General features: G+C 36.6%; 2 long non-coding RNA genes across 5 annotated transcripts; one reads left to right on the top strand and one right to left on the bottom strand.

The window, feature by feature from the left end:
* Positions 1 to 648: 648 nt before the first annotated feature.
* On the top strand, positions 649 to 2,753 carry LOC130461922 (uncharacterized). Its single transcript, XR_008921950.1, has 3 exons — positions 649 to 795; positions 2,264 to 2,395; positions 2,475 to 2,753. It is a non-coding gene; the product is annotated as an uncharacterized lncRNA (long non-coding RNA).
* Positions 2,754 to 3,989: 1,236 nt separating this feature from the next.
* Positions 3,990 to 6,694, bottom strand: LOC110803367 (uncharacterized). 4 transcript variants are annotated; one of them, XR_008920918.1, is made up of 4 exons: positions 6,515 to 6,616; positions 5,795 to 6,381; positions 4,518 to 4,712; positions 3,990 to 4,428 (listed from the first exon to the last, which is right to left on the bottom strand). It is a non-coding gene; the product is annotated as an uncharacterized lncRNA (long non-coding RNA). The 4 variants fall into 4 exon arrangements; XR_008920917.1 differs by having other exon boundaries at positions 4,518 to 5,493; positions 5,795 to 6,604; XR_002537425.2 differs by having other exon boundaries at positions 5,795 to 6,593.
* Positions 6,695 to 22,856: the final 16,162 nt, after the last annotated feature.

Genomic DNA, 22,856 nt, shown 5'->3' on the forward strand with positions numbered 1-22,856 from the left:
TGAGTCTGTCCCATGTTTGCGACTTTGTGGTATAAACTCATGCAGTGCGCGATAACACTTGAAGTTTAAGGACATTGAAAGGAAATGCTAAGCAAAAACTGCCTTACAGGCAATCCAGGATGTTTTTTATTTGTTACAGGCGATCCAGACGTGTTCAAGAACAACGAGTTTAGGTTGCTTAACTGCTTAAGCCATGAGAGTGGTAAGTGCTGACACATCCATGTTAAAATCTTTCTGAGAAAGGAGAAAGGCATTACTTAGGTGAATTATTCTAATTATAGAAATTGGAAGAACAAATCGAAGTGTCCAAAATCCAAATACTCACATAAAATAAAACATCCCAAACCTAGGTATCTATGGTTTGTTCCTGTCTATCCACTGTAGTTAAAATACAGGAAAAACCCCACAACACTTGTACATTGATTAATGAGAAAATGCAGCTTATACGTTTAGTTTCTTTGAATTGTAAAAATGATCCCTAGAGTTCCCCCAAACACTTCAGTAGGACACACATGTCTCTTTTGGCTGCTTAATTGGTGGTCCTGGTGTCCTATTGAAGCGTTTGAGGTAGTTCTTAGGGGGTTATGCGGCTATGATGAAATTAAAAGACTGCAATTTTACTTGCCAATATTTCTTTTTTTTAACGCTTATACTTACAAATCTAAAATCTCTTTTATGTCCAGGTTGGAGCTACTCTGGTTGCTATTTGTATCTTGTTGGAAATCAAGGTCGGATGTTCAGTAATCTAACCTGCACATGGCATACTTATTCATATTCCCCAAAGCCATTTTCCCTGTGAGTTCCTTTTTTTTTGTCTATGCATTGAGTTAATATTGATGGTTAAGTGCAAAGCAGAATCAAAGTTGATATTGTTTGTGGTCAATATGCCTTTTTTGTTGGATATTCATAGGTTGACATTACATATGGTTTTTATTTCTTGTTGTGCAACTGCATTCCTTTAAATGAAGTATGGGTCAATTGGCCATGAGAAGTGAAGTAAGAGAGGGACTGGAGACAGAAAAAGGGTGGATAAAGGAACACTACCTTCAGGATTATATTCTGCACATTCATATTTCTCCAAAGCCATATTCTTGACTAGGTTCATGTTCTGCATTTGTACATAGTCTATCTTTGGTTACGTTTTCTCGTTTTACCTTAAATTCTCAGGATCTTTCAGTTACTCCAGAATAATAGCCAAAATGTTACAGTATCAATTTGCAATAGAGAGCTTTAATTATTGTCAAGCAACACAGTTAGGTGCCCTCAAGAGTTCCCTTGAACACTTCAATGGACACACCAATTATATAGGCCCTATCCAGGGGTGGCTTTTGTCTGCTGAAGTGTTTGGGGGAACTTTAGGTGGTGCTTGACACTGTAGCACGATGTTTATTAGATAAAAACACTTAATATTTACTCCCTCCGTCCCGGAATACTTGACCTGTTTTCTTTATCGGGCCGTCCCTTAATACTTGACCTGTTTCTAAAAATGGAAATATTCTAACAATATTATATTATTTCTCACTCCACCCCTATTAACCCACCTACCCCCTACTCCATACAAAAAATAATTAAAAATTCAACCCCTACTCTCCCCATCCCCACCCCTTTACACATTTTCCACTACATTAAAATAATACCCCACTATCAACTACTACCTATTAAATTAAATAAGTCAATTCAAGTCCCTTAAACTCTGTGCCGGTCAAACCGGGTCGAGTATTCCGGGACGGAGGGAGTATAACTTTTTTGGGCTGATAAACTTCAATGAAGTTTTTCTTTAACATATAAATATCTTTTCTTATCAAATGAACATGCTAGATATATTTTCTTTTTGGTTTTCTGTTCAATTTCAACACATTTTTTTTCCATTTGTATAAAAATCATATATTCATAGTTAGATTTTGTTTCCGGTGTTATAAACACTGTAGCATATGCGGAGCTACTTAATTTATGGGGGTTTCTGTGAATTTTTGTGTTCACATATCCTCTCGACGCTTTGATGTCTGTAGAAAATGTAGTCATTCTTGTAACTACATTACCGTTGCACCATCTAACAATAAAAGTTATAAATATTCCTCCTATGAAGCTCTTTCTTATTAGCTAACTCATAAGTCATAATAATCACACTATTTTGTTGTGCAATAAATCAGCAGCAAGAGTAGCTCTACTAAGTCATGCTTGCATTATCCCTTGAAGGATCAGATTACAACTAAGCCTTGTTGAACTGAGATGTGGATGTAAGTTATCTGTCTTATTTATCCAGATTAGTCCTAGCGCTGCAGACTTGGGAGAGACTTTATGATCCCTGAACTTTGGTAGTCGAGTCAAGGGAATCGAATATGGTCCAGCTCGCAAGCAGACAGATTTTTCTGAGCTCCTCAAGTATAAGCATCTGGTATGTTCTATGAGAATTTTTTAGAATAATATTGTTGTTGAGTTTTGCCTGCTGTTTATGCTCGTATTTCTTTCAACAGGCTAAGAAATCAAAGCATGATGAAAAAGAAGCAAAGAAACTGCAGGACAATGTACAATCTTTGCAGCTAAGACTTTCTGCCATAGAGCATATCTGCAGAAATCTCCAAGAGAAGGTATTGTTGCTACTCTCTCTCTCAAGATGATATCTGCAGTCTGCTTGGTCAACTTGTCCTAAGTTGACATTGTTTGCAGTAATCGATCAAAAGTTTATAAATATAAACTAAATAACTTTCATATTTGGTTGGTTGCTTTTTTGTTCTGTTCTGTGAGATATTGGTGCATTCCCGTTGTGTATTAGCTAGCAATTTACCCCCTGAGTATGAACATATATTGGAAATATGGTAGAATATGAAATGAATCAGGCTTTTAAGTGATACAGTCTACATCAGCTGAAGGTACAATATCATGGAATATTTAGGTAGAAGCAGCCAGGCAGGATTTTGTTAATTTATTTGAAGCAGGATTTTGACCCTTATATGATTATATCATAATTCATGGAAGTAACCTAATACCTATAAAAAAACCTGCAGTGTGTTGCTTCATTGTACTTCGACTAGCTTATTTTATGATGATTGTTTCAAGATGATCTTGCATGGAGTATGTGATGATTGAGAACTTCATACTTATTTCTTATTTTAGTTTGTTGGCAAAACTCATTTCAATCCACTTATGCACATTTAAGGCTTGTTTGGTCGTAATAGGTCATATTTAGGCTAAAATGAGCATTTTCGCTCCCAAATTTTAAATAAAGAACCTAAGGACTCATTTAAAACTTACTAAGTGTTTTATATGCTTAGTTTTGACTTTCTAAGACTCATACCTATCTATTTATGCACATTTAAAGCTCATTGGGTCGTTATAGGTCATATTTAGCATAAAATGACATTTTCGCTCCCAACTTTGAACTAAAGAACTTAAGGACTTATTTTAAACTCATTACATGATTAGTATGTTTAGTTTTAAGTTTCCAAGACTTATTCCAATCTACTTATGCACATTTAAGGATTGTTTGGTCGTTATAGGTCATATTAGGCTTAAATGAGACATTTTCGCTCCCAAATTTGAACTAAAGAACCTAAGAACTCATTTTATACTTATTATACATTTAATATGCATAGTTTTAACTTTCTAAGACTCATTCGAATCTATTAATGCACATTTAAGGCTAAATTTTCAGACTTGTTTCAGCGTACAAATAGATGTACCCTGCAACAAGTGGAGTTTTTTGCAGCGTACACTTCTTTGTACGCTGCAACAAGTCAATATTTTTGCCAAAATTTTGACACTTGTTGCAACGTACATGCATATGTACGCTGAAAAAAAGTACTTTTTGCAGCGAACATTGTACGCTGCAACAAGTTCAGACTTGTTGCAGGCCCCCCAGTTGCGGCATACGATGTACGCTGCAACAGGGGTCTAAAAGCCCGCTGCAATAAGGGTTTTTTCTACTAGTGTTCATGCCTTCTTATCAAACAACAGAAGTTCCCCCTCAAAAAAAAATCAAACAACAGAAGTACAATCTATGTGCACGCATGTTATTTGCCACTCTATTGTTTTACTTCAATCTTATACATATATTCCCTAAACAAGACTACAAGAGTACCGAAGAAAATTTTAAGCAGTCAATCGACTGAAAGATATAATTGGAAGTCTGGAACAGCTAAGTCCACATCCTTTTCATGTTCAAATGAGAACACAACAACAACAACAAAACCTTAGTCCCAAATCATGTTCAAATGAGAGGGGGGAAAAAACAAAGCATATTAGAAAAACTTTGAAGCTTATCTCACCATATGATGCTGAACAAGATATCATACAGTGTCACGGCACCGGAAGAGATAAGATTGGACGTAAAACCTAAGAATATTTTACACCTCACAGACTCCCTAAAACCAGGATCCCTCTCTTCCTCGCTGCAATCTTCAGTTGCTATCTCATTTTCCAGTCGTCAATCTAGCATTTAACCACGAACACCCAAAATGAACACAATACAAAAACAAGCGACACGTAAAACTGTATTTCACACAAAAACTCTAGCTAACCATTTCATTAACAACATCAATAGCTTCTCCGAGATTCGATGCTTGGAAACCGGTGGAGACAAACGATTTAAAAAGCTGGGTATAACTCTCAGTCTTAATGCATTTCCCTTCTAGGGTTTCTGACTCCTTGAACACCACAGAGCGAACCGACGCCAAAATATCACTATCACCCATATTTCTACACCTAATTCAAATCTACCACCACAAAAGCGAGTACAATTATATAATAAATGATTCTCACTACAACTGCATATTCAAAAATACGTAAAGGGACACTCAAGTGACATTAATATTTCCTTTAACCAAAGTTCAACACCATCAGATCCTTAGCCCGTAGGTTCTAAATAAACGCATTCACAATCAAGTTACTACGTCAAACAATATTTCAAAACCATCCTTTTATTTCTATTACCTCTTCTTTTCTCTAACTCTCAAGCTATCTCTTAGTTATATTCATATTCATAATACAATAATTGAAACGGGAATACATGATTACACCAGTTGGTTAACCATAAACGTAATACCTTGCCTACTGCCTAAAAACCACTAATTTTGGATCAATAACGAAGGACAACCAATCATATTTTCATCAGATAAACTATTGCCTAAAAACCACTAACTTCATTACCTTCTTACATGAACGATATACAACCCCACCAAACACGCATATCTTGCATACCAAACCTACAATTCCTCTATAATAATATGCCCTTTGTTATTGATCGAAAACTACAAAGCATGTGACTATAGAAAGGTCAAGATTTCATATGATATCACTATATAAAGTCCAGATTAGAAATCCCAGACATATCTTGTGGTTTTTATGATATGGTAAACAATATTCAAACTTCAAGACCTCAAAAACAGACCCCATATCAGAAAACTGATATAAATATAAACAAAGTGACGATAACAAAACCTATAATATCATAACAGAAGCATGATAACATCAATTGACCTTTCACTTCAAGACTTCCTGTACATTCATAGAAACAAACAAAAAATTGAATCAATTAAATTTAAAACTATAAGCTAGATAAAGTTTCTCAGATAACCAATTCTAGGATTCGCAATGCGACAGCCAATTTTAAAATAAAAAACATTGAGTAGTGCCTGAAGAAATACATGGAAAAACCCTTGGTTTCGGAATTACATGATAATTCATCTCCTACATAGCCAAAGGGAATAAACTACGTGCAAAAACAGGAAAAAAAAAAAAGGCAATTGAAGATCAAAGATCAAGACATTTGAACAAAGTTATGAGAATTAGGGCAAACCTGGTGAAATCCGCCAATAAGAAAAGATATATCTGAATTCCATCGTCCTTGAAGCATAACTGACCCCAAATATCAATCATTTGACCCTTATCTTTCTACTGTCCCAATTTCCTAATTTTTGAACATCAAAACCTCCTGCTCAACCATTTGAAGGAAGGCCCACCTTTCCCTTCCAGAGTTAAAACTCAAAACCAAAGAAAAATTCATATAAATCAAACTTACAAGTAAGAAGATTAATGCTCTCTAATATGCAAAATACAAAAAGAAAATGTATTACTCCTCTCTAGAAACTCAGCCTTTCTTTCTACGATACAAGAGGGGGAAATCGAAGGGACCTTCTTCAAATGCAATAAATGGCAGCTAAAAGAAACTATTGACCCAATCAACTGTCCTTACCATCACTACTGCAACAACAACTACTCCGGATATTACCGACATAGAAATTATAAACCGAAGTACTTAGACCTAGAAAAAATCTTAACAATCATAAATTGAGGGAAGATAAGAAGAAAATACCTGAAATTCCTTTGTAGTAGAACGAATGAGATAGGTTGGATAGGATCATATGATCGGAATTGTAACCTCATCTGAAACATCAAAACCCCAAAAAACCGAAAATTATAAATTAAATCGAAAATCTTAAATCAAATCGAAATCGAAATCGAAATCGAAATTTATTCAATAGCGTGAAAGAGAAGGTGAGATCGAAGAGGAGAACACCTCTCTCATATTTGAGAAGATGAACTAAATGAGAAAGGGGAGCAGAGAAAGGAGAAATGGAAGAAGAGAAGTTCACGTGGTTATAGAAAGAGGAAGGGGCAAAATGATAATCACACTGTCTGTAAGCTACATGCCAAAAAAAATTGTTCATGAAATTGAGGGCATTATAGTAAATTCACTATTGCAGGAATAATAATCATAACTCCTTGCTTTTATAAGTGTTATTATGATTTTCTATGCTGGTGTTACTTTTAAGTTTCGTTAACCCAACGTATTAGGCTTTAAACAGGTTGGGCTTGTTTACAGGGACAAAGCGCGCTACGTTGGGGGCCCAGCCCCTGTCAAAATCCTGCAAATTTATATATAGTATCAATAATAGTAACCATAGTCATGGAATTAAGCTGTGTTGAGATGGTTGAGTAAGGGTGGTAGAAGCCAAGCAATTTGGGTTCGACTTCCCTGTATTACCAAAATTTATAGTTTGTTTTTTTTTTTCTTCTTTTTTCTCCTTTCGTCTGATGTTGCTTACAAAATTTTGTTGTTTTTTTAATTTTAAAATTTTCCATTTCTATTTTATTTTTATAGAGATAACTTGAATATGTATAAAATAATTAACATCAGTAAAATTTATGAATGAACTTGTTTTTAAATTCGGCCCCTATAGAGATGGATTCTTGGCTTCGTCCCTGCTTGTTTTATAAGTGTGTTACACCATCAAGTTGATGGTGTGGCCGGTCACATATAAGATCTTTAGGTAGGGCATGTGAACCTCTAAAGAATCTCACCCATGTGGGTAGAAGAGAGAAAAAATTATGAAAATATGGGTAGGTGGAGTGTTTAGTGTTGTTAAATTAGAAAATAAAGAACCACTTGCATATTTATTTGGAACGAAAAAGAAATTACAATTGTAATATAAGGATAAAAGGGGAATAATTGTTGAACAAATAAAGAAAGATTCTAAAAGGGACTAATAAAAAAACGAATTTTTGATGAAATACCCCTGAGATTTGACTTTATTCACCAAATACTCTCGTAGTTTCAGGTATTCACCATATACCCTTGAGGTTTTATAAACGTACACAATATATGGTTATTTTCCGTCAACTCCGTTAACTTTGGCGTTAACCTAACTCCAAATTTTCCCTAATTTAAACTTTTATTTATTTATTAAAAGACAGAGAAAATGTGGCCAATGGCCCTCTCTTCACCACCAACACCACCATGGCTGCCCCAACTGCAAATCACAACTTTTACAACCCCTAATTCTTCCAGTGTGGCTACCAATTGTAAATGTCACTACAAGAATTCGTCCAGTTTCTCAATTTTATATATTTTCGAATCTATATTAATGTTTCTCAAAATTGCTTCAATCGAAAGATAAAAATAGATTTTCGATCAATTGATACGGGAAAGGGGAGTGGAGAGAGATAGGACGATGATGACTGAAAAAGCGGAACTGACAACGAGAAGTTTGCAGTAGATGGTATGGGGTGGTGTTTTAGGTTGTGGATGTTGGAGTTGCAAGGGAGGTGGTCTCGAGCAGATCAAACCCACCACCATACTTTCGCCTCTACCTCCACCATTGTTATACCAATACTGTCATTCTTCATCTTCTTTTTTTTAATTAGGGAGAAAGGAAATCAAGAGGATTCGTGAGAAAAAATCAAGGGGGTGAGGGTAGGTGGCTGGCTCAAGGTGGTCATGAAACATCGTTAGTTGTCGATGATGCTGCCCCATCCTCTGGTGAAGGAAAATGTAAGTATCTGGTTCAGCAAAGGAGAAGGGGAGGGGGAGAGATGATTTTTTTTAGGGATTCAAATATTCTGCAAATATTTTGAATCGGGTAATTTGAGATTTACATGTTTAATTGAAATGGATTCTCTGTAATTTTATGTGTAATTGAAGAGATTATATTAAAGGAGATGATGTTGAAGGTGGAAAGAGATGAGAGGATGAGAGATGAAGATGGATGAGAAGCAAAGAAGATGATAAATGAGAGATGTAACGGAGAGTTAACAGTAGGGGTAAGTCATGTTAAATTTTTAAACCTCGGGGTATTTGGTGAATAGCTGAAACTACGAGGGTATTTGGTGAATAAACTTAAATCTCGGGATATTTCATGAAAAATTCCATAAAAAAACATTCCAATATAAAAAGGGGATTAATAAACAAAAACGGAGGGTGTATGTTTTTCGATTAATGAAATGCAATAACATAACTTAATTAAAATGTAGGAATAAAGTTGACATCTATAAAATGCGTTACCTTTTTTGTTCTTATTTTTTTTGGAGGGAAATCATGTTTACTTTTTTATTTATATTCAGAGAAGTGTTTATTTTGGTTTATGATACTTTATTTTAGTGAACGTTGCAATTTATGGAACTTCATTTGCTCATTTTCTTCTAATAATTTAGATTCATTTTAATTAGCATGAAGCAAATGTGTATACTGACATACTGTATTGTTGACATTTGTTATTTCTTAGTTCAAATATACAAATAAATGTTGCAATCGGATCAAGTGGTTCGGTTCAAGTACAGATAAGTCCTATCGGGTTAAAATATTTCCATTCCGTCTTATAGTCAGGTTCATTTGCGATGAGGAGTTGTGGTACGGATATGTTTTATTCAAACGAGTCCATTTGAATCAGGTTAATTTTGGGTCTATTGACATCAGTTAAAATTAATGATGGATAAATTTGTTAAATCTCATTTGGTATTTATTTATTAAAAAAATTTAAAAGGAATAAGGATATATAGACAAAATAATGTTCATCCACAATTCATCACATGTTTCAAGCATAGAGTTATTCTAATCCACCTTTCATTTTGATAGTCATACCCAATTAATACACCCCCCATATATCTCATTATTCGATCGCTTAACACTTACCCCATCATTTACTTTATTAAGCTAGAGATGACTTTGAGGTGGGTCGGGTTCTCCACATCCGTACCCATCCAAAACTCTCATCCCATCCCGCCACTCACGGTAGGAACAACACCAACCCCTCCCAATCCCCATCTCGTATAAAACCAAAAATTCATCTCCTCTCCATCACTCACCCGTGTATCTGCACCCGCCTCAAACTCACCCCTAAACTCAACATTTTTCTTTTGTAAGAGAGTTTGGAATTTTAAACTCTATTATAGAGTGTATGAAAATTTAGTTATCTGATTAGAGTAATTGAGTAAATAAACAAATCATTATAATATGAACTCGGTATCACTCACGAGTTCCTAACAATTAATAAATAAAACCCTAATTATATCCTGGTTGAACATTTAAATCCATGAACATAAATCTATGATCCTAAATTTAATTTATGATTTATGCGTGCATAATAATAGTATTATTATTCGTAAAGCTTGAAACTTCCGTTTTAAAATAAACTCTCAAAATTACAACATAACTTTAAAAGAATTGAATTTAGTAAAAATGATCGTTAAAAGATCAAAGAGGTTTTGTAAGAGTTAACCCTAAGATCGGGGTCTAAGTTTTACAAAAAATCACCAATTGGAACCTTACTTTTTGGGTCAATAATTGGGACCTTATCTTCTTTTTTCATCATGGATGATAACTATGCTGGTTAAAGAAATGTTAAGTCCTTCAGTTAAGAAATATAATAATAATACTCCAATATTTTATTTTTGTAAAAGTACCAAACTAATTAATTATGTGTTATTCTTACCCCTCCAACTTTCCCCCTCCTTAATAGACATCACCGTAAACTAACAACACCTCAGTAATTTCTATTTGCTTTAATAATGGAGTTCGTCCATTATAGTTCACAATTCAACGATAATTTGATCAAAAAATGTTAAAGTAACTAATTTCTAATGTACACATAATTTAACATAGAAACACAACAAAAGCAAAATGTTCTCATGAATGTTTTAACATAGACCTATAAAATGGGCCGTGTCAAGGGTGGGTCGGGCCGAACTTAAATGAAACGGGTCGGTTCAGGTCATAAACAAGTCATATACAGTCAGATCGAGTCGATCATGACCCATTTAGCATAACCCAACCCGGTCCGATCATTTTTTAAAAGAAAATGAATATACGAGTCACAACCTAAAATTTATTCATACTCTGTAATAATCTATCATGTTTCCCACTCCGCATCACCCCTTTAAAAAGCATCATCTTTCAAAATAATGGGCGAATTTCATTTTACTTTCAATCGATTTAAGAAATCATGCAAAAAATTTGCTCTCCTACCTTATGTAATTAACGTATAAACATCACAAAGTAAATGTTAAAAAATAAACAAACAAACATAACTAATCAAAATCAACACAAAAATAATAAAATTTAGCAGCATTAATCTCATACAAAATCATAAAATTAACCAATTTCAATCATTAATCTCATACAAAATTAAGAAGTACCCATTAACTCAAATTTAGTGATGAACCAAATAACCAAATAAAACCCCCAAAAAAATGACAAATAATACTATTGTTAGTTTAGATGAACAACACAAGAGGGGGTTGAATTAGTGTTTGTAGATGTTAGATCTACTTTTTCGCGGAATTAAAAACATTAAGAGATTGCAAGAGAGATTTTAGCGTGGAAACCTCTCTGCCCTAATAGAGAGGAAAAACCACGGCCCCTTGGGGACTTAAACACATTCACTAATTAGGCAAAACAACTCAGTTTTTACAAACCTAATCTACTCGGGCCACAATATGTAAATCGCCTCTGATTTACAGATGACTAGGAACAACCCCTCGTTGTTCCTTTCTCCCAAAGAAATAGTCCCTCAACTGTTTCAACTCACAGATCTCTCACGAGATCTTCACTCTCAACTCTTCAGCCTGACTCAAGCTGATTCTCTCAATTACAAGGTTCACTCAAACCCCTTCCCAACTCTCAAGTATAAAAGATAGAATAACAAATAGAATCTGGAATTCTGCTGGAGCAGGAATTACGTATGTGGAACAAGAACTGACGGTACTGACGTGGGTTATAATGTAGATTTAACTTAAGCACGTAACACCACTAAGTCAGACAATTTTCCTAGACTTATGAATGCAGTATATATAGTGATGCATGTTACCTATTAACCCTAGAAGATATATTTTATGTTTATATTTTATTTAGGAATCCTAGACCTAATAGAACTCTATCGTGATAGACTTTTATCCTAAGACTCTAACAAACATATGATCGAATAATAACTTTTATGCAGTAGATATATTAATGACAACTCTATCTAAACGACACTCCTTTCCTATCATGACTCTTAAATAAGATAAACATTATTTAACCATTAACTAATGCAATCCTAATTATTATCAAACACATAATCCTAACTATACTAAAACTCCTTAGTACATGACTTAGTATTATTATGTTTAGACTTCTATTAGGACACAAACTCTAAGGTAACGTGATCTAAAAACTATACTCATGCAATCCTATATACTACGTGCAGACTAGGACCAGTACCCTCGTCATTAACACTGTTCCACGTACGTTGTTCCACCAGCTCCGAACTTTCAGTTTCTAAAACAAATCTATTAAGCACACTAATGCTACTAGATTTTCTTCTCTTCTCTTTCTCTGTACTAGAACTCTTAATTCTCCTTGAGTCCAAGTTCCTCTTCTCTTGGATTCTCTAACTCTTGAATCCTCGTTTTTCCTGTAAGTCTTTGGGTCTTCTTCAAAGTCTTACATGTGACTAGGAACAGGAACAGTCAGACAACTAGGAACTCTGATAAACAGTTTCTGATCTCTTTCTGGTTGTTCCTCCTGGACCATATAAAGTATCATTTCGTTCTTCCTTTGTCACTGTACTTACCACATAAAGTTTACCAATGTAAATATTAATTTACATATAAACAACATGTATAACGTAGCCATCTTCACTTTAGTGAACAATAACTTCTCATTGCTCGAGTTCCTTGTTTCTTGGTTTAATCATAACTTGTTCATCCTGTGCGCATCTTGACACAGATGTTAAATAGATAATCATCATTAGTTTACAATCATCAAAACCTAATTACTCAACAACTATGTATTAACTCATAACTCTTATAATTTATTTTTTATTTATTTTATTAGTTTGAATAGTCAACCTTGAGTTAAAGGTGAGTTAAACTACTATAAATCTAACCTAGGTCCAATTATTGAACAAAAAAAAGTGAGGTCTTAATTGGTGATTTTTTGTAAAACCTAGACCCTAATAATGGACTTAACTCGATTTTGTAACAAGTTTGGATGTGTGGATCACGACACCAATAGGTGGACTTTGGCTACATAAAGTGCATGGCGGCGTCGGCGGGGGTGATCTTGGATCTTTAGGTGTGAGAAGTTTTAGAGCCAAATAGAAAGAAGGAGTTTAACACTGGGCATGGGAAAGCTCAATTTTTTGGTGTAGAGAACAATGGATGAGGGAAGGTGTTAGTTTTACAGAGTTCCTCAAGAGGGGGGGTGAATTGATATTTTACGTATTTATAAAATTAAACTACTAGAAACTGAAATAGTAAAATATGCAAGCAAGATTTAGCGTGGAAAACTCTCTAGGCCCAATAGAGAGGAAAAAACCACGGGCCCTTTGGGGACTTAAACACTTTTACTAATTAGGCAAAACAACTCAGTTTCTTTACAAACCTAATCTACTCGGGCCACAATCTGCTAATCGCCTCTGATTGCAGATGACTAGGAACAACCCTCTTTGTTCCTTCCCTTATGGAAACAGTCCCTCAACTGTTCCTACTCACTGATCTCTCGTGAGATCTTCTCTCTTGCTCAAGTAAGCCTGACTCAGGCTTATCATACAATAACTCAACACTTTAATCAAACGTATAAGAATTAATTAACTACTAACAGACGATATAAGACCAAGTAACAAATACTGCTCTATATGGGAACAGGAACAGACTTCTTTAAAGATTAAGACTTTAAGGGTGATACCTGAAAGCTTCCGGTTGATGTAAATAAGTCTGATAAAAAGTTTCGCAAAGAACATAGGTTTTATTTATAAGAATCTAAGTGTTTACCCTAGATTCAAATCCAACACAGTTTAGGACTCTTTTTAATAGATAGATTTTCGCAAATCCTACTTTAAACGAGTTTAGGTAAAATCAATCTTTTCGTATTTTGAGAGTTATATGTTAACTCAAATTCAAGAGTATAACTTCAAACAGTTTTGTAAAATCAGTTTAAAAACTTTGACGTTTATCTTTTTTGTAAAAATAAAAACTGATTTATTTCGTTTCACGATATAACTAGGACTCTTCAAAATACTCTGTTCCCATACTAAGCTTATACTAAATTACGCTGGTCTTATACCTTTCGACACTTATAGAATTTGCTTGACTTGATCCTTGATTTAATCTTGCCACGTACTTTGAACTTGATTACTTCATAGCTCCCTAGCTTGCTTCGGTTTTGCATTTGTTCTTCTTAGATATTAACCTGTTCCTGACATTCTCCAAAACGAACTATTAGTAGAAGGTAAGCTTGTCATCATCAAAACCAGGAATCAACAATTTCCCCCTTTTTGATGATGACAACCTTACAACTTGATAGGAGTAAATAACTTAAGGAATGAGATATGTAACCTGACAATCCAGAGTCAAAAACTTAACCAGGAACAGATGTGTCGCGTAGGTGGTAAACCCAAGTATAAAAACAAATATAATTGAACACAAGTTGTCCTCTCAATATCTTCCCCCTTTGGAATTATCAAAAAGGGAGTAGGGAAAAACGCCGAACCAAAAGAGAAGAAGAAGAAGGAGGATATGAGAATCATATTACCCTAGCAAGCAGATAGTCATCATGCAGCTCAAGTCGGTCAACGAGTTTGACCGCACCCCTGCAAGCAGAACAAGATAAACGCAACATATAGCACAACACAAGCAAAAATTCTACAAGTCAGAGTGGGGCAACTATCAGAACGTAGGAAAAGCGCACTAATGAGCATTAGTCATAAACTTGGCGCATCCAAAAACCAACACCAAAAATAAAATTGTTCAAAGAGCCAGCGAAACAAAATAAAATGTTTGATGGACAGCAGATTATATGGGGTAGGGTAAGCAAAGGTTGTGTAGCAGGGTCAGGTTTGGGGAGATCCAGGAGCAGCATCCTCAGCATGTGTCACCTCCTCGACGATCATGTCATTCAGGCGTTCTGTCATATCATTGAAGAACTCAGCCTGATCTTGGCGCACCTTGTTGATCAACTCCTGCAAAGATGAAACAGCCGACAACAGAACTGCATTGTCCAGCTGCAATTGATCCACTTTGGCTATCAGGAGCTTGACAGAATTATCTGGGGAGGGTGCAGCAGACTGGGTTTCTCCATCCTTGTCTGATTCAGAGTCTTCAACCCTGTATACTGGAGGCATTTCCTTAGATGAACTGGCAAGACGGCTGCTGCGACGAATGGGCTGAGTAGACACAGGAGAGGGATGTGGCTTGTTGATAGGTGAGGTGGCTGGCATTGAGCATTTCTCCTTTGGGCATGCAGAGTGTGACAACTCCTCTGACTGGCCTTCCTCTTCCTCACAGGGAAAGGCCGCCTCACCTACGTCTTCTGAAAACTCCTCTTCATCATCTACATCCTCCTCTCCCTCATCTTCCTGTGGGGTGGCTTCTTCAGCACTCGACTTCCCAACACAGACCACCCCATCCACCACACTTAGACTGATCCCATTTAGGCAGGCTTTGTTAAGAATGTGGGCTGGTGTATGTGGCTCAGCAGTGTAACGGGTAAGGTCCACTCCTACCTTTCGCATAATGAAAGTAAGAAGAGAACCATACCCGATCATGTTGTTTTGGGAGATGGAGTGAGAGAGATGGGAGATAAAAACAACAGGAAAGTTAATTTGGCGTTGGGATTCTAGGAGAAAGATGTAGATGAGATCTAACCTGCTAGCCAAAGCGCGCTTGTCATGACGCGGAACCAGACCCCTTCGAACAACATTGAAAAGGACCTTTTGAAACGGAGTCAGGACAGACTGATTAAGAGCTTTTGGGTGTTTCCCTTGTCCCCCAAAATAGGAATAAACCTCCTTCATAGTCGCACCCCCAAGCTCAATTTGGCCCTTACCCTTGTGATAGACCTCCTCACCCAAGACGGGGACCTTGAACCAGGAGCCCAACTTTTCAGCATCAAAACTAAATTGTTTCCCATTAACTTCAGAATGACAAACCCCCTTTGTATTTACGAAATTAGAGCAAAATTCCCCCATTGCTTCTGGATACATACTAGCTTTTGAACAGACCTCAAAAAGATGAGTCCATCCCTGAGATTCTATGGTCTCCATCAACTCGACGAACCCGACTTCTCGACACCACACAAAATCAATACTGAGACCAGGGAGCATACGATCGGGGGGAAAATAGAAGAATTTTGTGGGTTCAAGTTTGACCTTCTTCTCCATCGGAAGGTGAGGTTCCCCCTGAGTCAGTGCGGCAACTTCCTTTTTCATGACCAGCTTCCTTTTGGTGGTGACCTTTGCGGTGGATTTCACAGCGGATGGTTTGGGAGTTGGTTGTTTGGGAGGCATTGTTTGAAGCGGTATGACGGTGATAATTGGTGTGGAAGGAGAAGAGGGATCGGTAGGGTTTTGGAATTGGAGTTTGAAGAGAGTCATGATTTTATAGGGGTGAGTGTTGCGATTTACTAGGAGAGTTAAGATGGGATTTCAAAATTTAAATTTTGGGGATTTGACGAGAAGTAAGGGATGTTCCGTGAGTTTTTATAGACGGAATGATTTGGAAGTTGAAGGGTTTTTATTGGGAATCAGAGTGTGGGAAGCGTGTTTGAGTGTAGAAAATGGAATAGTAATGCATGTACCGAGTTTTGTAAGATTCGATGAATCAAATTAAATGCTTTCCATTCATTTTTAGTATTCCCACTTAGACCTCGAATTGAATGCAAGTATTGGAAAAAAGTGCGATTACCTTAATAATGTGCAGACGTGGCTGTGGTAATGCACAGCTGGTTTTTGCAATCCGAACCTGGTTGTTAGTCCATTCAGAAAATATGGTGCATACGAAAAATAATAATTAAAAACATTATTTTTATTTTTATTTTATTTTTTTCAATATTTTCCAGTGAGGTTAGAAAATTGTTAAGGACAACAGGTATTATTGTATTCGTATCATACCAAGTTCTAACCTGAGCTTGTCGTGTCTGTCCCTGTTAAGTGGTTTGGTCAAGATGTCAGCTACTTGATCTTCTGTGGGACAGAATTCAAGTTTGACTAGTTCCTTTTCCACATAATCTTTTAAAAAGTGATGTCGAATGTGAATGTGTTTGACCCTTGAGTGGTGCACTGGGTCTTTTGATATGCAGATTGCACTTGTGTTGTCGCATAGGATAGGAACACACTTTAATTTCATACCAAAATCTCTAAGTTGTTGTTTGATCCATAGCATTTGGGAACAGCATGAAGAAGCAGCTACATATTCAGCTTCTGTTGTGGATAATGCCACTGTGTTTTGTTTCTTTGAAGCCCAGGAGACTGCACATGCTCCTAGGAATTGAACCATTCCTGATGTGCTCTTTCTGTTTACTAGGTCACCTGCATAGTCAGCATCTGTATATCCTTTGAGATCAAAGTGATCATAGTTAGGGTACCATAGGCACAAATCGTCTGTTCCTTTTAGATATCTTAGAATTCTTTTGACAGCTGTAAGGTGAGATTCTTTTGGATTTGATTGGAAGCGGGCACAGACACCTACACTGAATGCGATGTCTGGTCTGCTAGCTGTAAGATAAAGTAGGGAGCCTATCATACCTCTGTACCTTGTTTGGTCTACACTTTTACCTTCTTGATCCTCATCCAGTCTCGTGGTTGTTCCCATTGGAGTGTGGTTGCTCTTAGCAGACTCCATTCCATATTTCTTGATGAGGTCTTTTATGTATTTCTGTTGATGTATCATGATCCCTTGTTCCGTTTGCTTGATTTGGAGACCTAGGAAGAAGTTGAGTTCTCCCATCATGCTCATTTGAAATTCTTGCTGCATTAGGTCAGAGAATTCCTTGCAAAGATCTTCGTTAGTTGCTCCAAATATAATATCATCAACATAGATTTGAACAATTAATATGTCTGTATTTCTTGACTTAAGGAACAGAGTTCTATCAACCTTACCTCGATTGAACTTATTGTCTAGTAAAAAGTGTGAGAGACGTTCATACCAGGCTCTTGGTGCTTGTTTCAGTCCATACAGTGCCTTATCTAGTTTGTAGACATGTGCGGGATATTCTGGATCCTCAAAGCCTGGAGGTTGTTCCACATAGACTTCTTCCTTGAGAATGCCGTTTAGGAAGGCACATTTTACATCCATTTGATAGAGTTTGAATCCCATATATGATGCAAATGCTATTAGTATGCGTATTGCCTCCATTCTGGCAACTGGAGCAAATGTTTCTTCAAAGTCTATTCCTTCTTGTTGGCTGTATCCCTTGACAACTAGTTTGGCCTTGTTCCTGGTAATCGTAGCATGTTCATCTTGTTTATTTCGAAATACCCACTTGAGACCTATTACTCGATTGTTCAATGGTATAGGCTCAAGATGCCATACTTTATTTCTTTCGAATTCATTAAGCTCCTCCTGCATGGCAATGATCCAATCAGAATCAGTTAGTGCTTCTTTGTAATTTTTGGGTTCAATCATGGATAAATAAGCATAGAAAGCACAAAAGTTTTTGAGTTGGGATCTGGTCGTAGTTCCACGTCCAAGATCACTGATTATTTGGTCAAGGGGATGTGAGCTTTGATGTTTCCAAGGTCTGGGTTGGAAAGGTGTGGTTGTTTCCACAACAGACTGTTCAACTTGCTCATTTGTTTCTGCATGATCTTCGGCCTGTACTGGTTCCTCTTCAACTATGTTATTTTCAGATGTTTCTTCGACTTGAGTTCGTTCTTCTGATTGGGAACTTTTCCTTATCTCTTCGTCTTCTGTTTCTCTAGTGAGTCCTAGTTCGAAGTTTCCATCAGAAGTTGTACCTGCAACATAGTTTTGGGAGTCAGTTTCATCAAATATAATATGTATGCTTTCTTCCATGCACATGGTCCTTTTGTTGAATACTCTATAAGCTTTGCTGTTTGAGGCACATCCTAGGAATATTGCTTCATCACTTCGTGCATCAAATTTTCCCAGTTGATCCTTTCCATTGTTGTGAACGAAACACTTGCAACCAAAGATTCTAAGATGAGTTATAGAGGGTTTTCTTCCTTTATACAGTTCATATGGAGTTTTGTTTTTGATAGCTCTAATTAGCACTCGATTGAGCACATAGCATGCCGTATTTAGAGCTTCGGCCCAGAAACTTTTTGGAAGTCCACTAGCAATCAACATAGTCCTTGTCATGTCTTCAAGAGTTCGGTTCTTTCTTTCTACAACACCGTTTTGTTGAGGTGTTCTGGGAGCAGAGAAGTTGTGATCTATTCCCGAACCTTTACATAGATCATCAAATCTTTTATTTTGAAATTCTGTACCATGATCTGATCTGATGTGGACCAGCTTATGACTGCTTTGTCGTTGAACCTTTGTGGCGAAAGCCAGGAATTCTTCAAACGTCTCTTCCTTGTTGGATAGGAAGATCACCCATGTGTATCTTGAGAAATCGTCTACAATTACGAGTACGTACTTCTTTCCACTTCTGCTCTGTGTCCTCATTGGTCCACACAGATCCATGTGGATCAGCTCCAGTGGTCTTGTTGTACTGATTACCCCCTTTGATTTAAAGGACGTTCTTACTTGCTTTCCTTTGATACAGGCATCACAGACTGATTGTTTTGCAAACTTTGTATTTGGGAGACCTGTGACTAAATTTTTCAATTTTAATTTGTTCATTAGAGAAAAGCTAGCATGACCAAATCTTTTGTGCCATAACAAAGGATCATCTTCAATAACACTGAGACAGGTTAGATTGGAGTGAGGAACCGTGTTGAGGTTAACCACATATGTGTTCCCTTTCCTCTGTCCCTCTAAGATCACTGTCTCTGTGTTACTATTGATGATTAGACATTTATTTGAGAAGAATTTTGCATAATTACCTTTGTCACAGAATTGAGAAATGCTTAATAAACTATGACCTAGTCCCTCAACTAAAAACACATTATCGATGGAGTGAGACTTTGACTTACCGACCTTACCAATGCCAATGATGTTACCTTTCTTATTATCGCCAAAAGTCACAGTTCCACCTTCGTAGGTCGTGAGTGAGAGAAATCTATTTCTGTCTCCCGTCATGTGCTTGGAACAACCACTGTCTAGGTACCATGTGTTGTTCCCCCTCACTTCGACCTGCATGAAGTTTTTTAGTTAGAGTTTTTAGGAACCCAGCATAGCTTGGGTTCCTTACTTGGAATCAAATCACTTTTCTTTACCCATCTAGTTTTGGTGAATTCGATGTTCTTTTCCAAGTACCTTTGGTTTTTAGGGCAAGATACTCTATAGTGACCGATTTGACCACAGAAGGTGCATACTATGTCACTGTATAAATCTACTCTGGTTTTTCTAGGATGATGCTTTTTGTGGTTAAAACCTAAACCTTCTGTGCGTTTGGTTCTAGCTTCTTCTATCCATTTTGGTGTTACCTCTATTTTGTGTCTGGTCCTTTTAGCCAATTCACTTTCTAGATGGGTTTTTTCTTGGTGAATTTTTACTAATTCTAACTGAGCTTTTTCTAGTTCTGCTTTATAGAGGTTCTTGGTTTTGGCTATTTCTAGGTCAATCAGATCTTGTTTTAGCCAGGAGTTTTCATTGCGTAAGGCTTCACACATTTCTTTTGTATGAAGGTTCTGATCGAAGAGTTTAAAGAAACGATTGTCAATATCTAAGTTTGAGTTTCTGGTCCATTCTAACTCCTCTGTGAGTTTATTGACAATGTCTTGGTGTTTTCTGTCTGAGTCTAGTTTTTCTTTTAGGAGATCCTCATAATCACTAGTGAGACAAGAAAGTAAGTCAAACAATTCTACTTTAGACATGGATTCAAGCCTACTTTTAATATGAACAAGACTTGCCTGGAATTTATCAGATTCTGAGTCTGATTCGTCTTCTTCATGTTCAGCTACAAGACACAGGTGAGCAATTTCTTCGTTGGGTTGTTCCTGTTCCTCATCAGAAGAAGTATCTCCCCATGCAGCAATCATGGCTTTTCTTACCTCAGTTTTGGAAAAGGAGTTTCTGTTGTCTTTGAATCTATCTTTTGTTGTTTCCTTTCCTTTTCCTCGTTCTTGATCCCATAGAGGACATTCCCTAATGCGATGTTCCAAGTTTCCACACTTATGGCATCCAGTGTCAGTTTTAGGGAACTTTCGATTTGCTTTGCTTCTGTGTTCCACATCTTTGTAGTTCCTAAACATTCTTCTGAACCTCTTAGCAAACAGAGCTGTCTCTTCATCTTCTTCAGAGTTTTCATCATTTTCGGTTTTTAGAGCAAGAGCTCTATTTTTGGTATTCTCTGAAGGTCGTGCGTTCAATTGCAGTTCATGAGTTAGGAGAGATCCAGCCAGTTGTTCCAGGTTAAATTTGGTGAAGTCTTTAGTTTCCTGGAGGGTTGTGACTTTAGCCATCCAGGGATCTTGTGGTAGACTTCTTAGGACCTTCCTGACTTGTTCCTCAGGAGTTATGATTTTGCCAAGAGAATTTAGTTCATTGATAATGTTTGTGAAACGAGTGATCATGTCTTGAATCGTTTCAGATGTCTTCATGGTGAACAGCTCGTATTGGTGCATTAAGAGATCAATCTTCGATCTCTTAACTTCGTTTGTTCCTTCATGAGTAACCAGGAGCAGATCCCAAATCTGCTTCGCGTTCTTGCAGCCCATTACTCTGTTGTGTTCATTTGGACCTAGTCCACAATGAAGGATTTTGACAGCCATGGCATTGAGTTCAAGCTTTTCATAGTCGGCTTTGTCAAATTCATCAACAGGTTTGGGAATAGTTTCTCCAGAGGTATTCAGCTTAGTGACTTGGAAGTCTCCAACTTCAATCACTCTCCATACTTGATAGTTTTCAGCCTTAATGAAAATCTCCATCCTGTTTCTCCAGTAGGAATAGTATTTGCCACTAAACATTGGAGGTCGTTGTGTTGAGTATCCCTCTTCTAGTTTCTCCGTAGTGTTCATAGCTTCAGAATCGTTTTTCCCGTCAGCGTTACCTGCAGTTTAAAGGGTTCTGGCTCTGATACCAATTGTTAATTTTACAGAGTTCCTCAAGAGGGGGGGTGAATTGATATTTTACGTATTTATAAAATTAAACTACTAGAAACTGAAATAGTAAAATATGCAAGCAAGATTTAGCGTGGAAAACTCTCTAGGCCCAATAGAGAGGAAAAAACCACGGCCCATTTGGGGACTTAAACACTTTTACTAATTAGGCAAAACAACTCAGTTTCTTTACAAACCTAATCTACTCGGGCCACAATCTGCCAATCGCCTCTGATTGCAGGTGACTAGGAACAACCCTCTTTGTTCCTTCCCTTATGGAAACAGTCCCTCAACTGTTCCTACTCACTGATCTCTCGTGAGATCTTCTCTCTTGCTCAAGTAAGCCTGACTCAGGCTTATCATACAATAACTCAACACTTTAATCAAACGTATAAGAATTAATTAACTACTAACAGACGATATAAGACCAAGTAACAAATACTGCTCTATATGGGAACAGGAACAGACTTCTTTAAAGATTAAGACTTTAAGGGTGATACCTGGAAGCTTCCGGTTGATGTAAATAAGTCTGATAAAAAGTTTCGCAAAGAACATAGGTTGTATTTATAAGAATCTAAGTGTTTACCCTAGATTCAAATCCAACACAGTTTAGGACTCTTTTTAATAGATAGATTTTCGCAAATCCTACTTCAAACGCGTTTAGGTAAAATCAATCTTTTCGTATTTTGAGAGTTATATGTTAACTCAAATTCAAGAGTATAACTTCAAAAAGTTTTGTAAAATCAGTTTAAAAACTTTGACGTTTATCTTTTTTGTAAAAATAAAAACTGATTTATTTCGTTTCACGATATAACTAGGACTCTTCAAAATACTCTGTTCCCATACTAAGCTTGTACTAAATTACGCTGGTCTTATACCTTTCGACACTTATAGAATTTGCTTGACTTGATCCTTGATTTAATCTTGCCACGTACTTTGAACTTGATTACTTCATAGCTCCCTAGCTTGCTTCGGTTTTGCATTTGTTCTTCTTAGATATTAACCTGTTCCGGACATTCTCCAAAACGAACTATTAGTAGAAGGTAAGCTTGTCATCATCAAAACCAGGAATCAACAGAATGGTATTTATAGGTGTAGGAGTTGTGTTAGGGTTAATTTTGAAGATAGAGTCAAAATTAGTGTTTAAGTTAGTATAGCTTT

Source organism: Spinacia oleracea, chromosome 5, assembly GCF_020520425.1.
Source record: "Spinacia oleracea cultivar Varoflay chromosome 5, BTI_SOV_V1, whole genome shotgun sequence".
Classification (NCBI taxonomy): domain Eukaryota; kingdom Viridiplantae; phylum Streptophyta; class Magnoliopsida; order Caryophyllales; family Amaranthaceae; genus Spinacia; species Spinacia oleracea.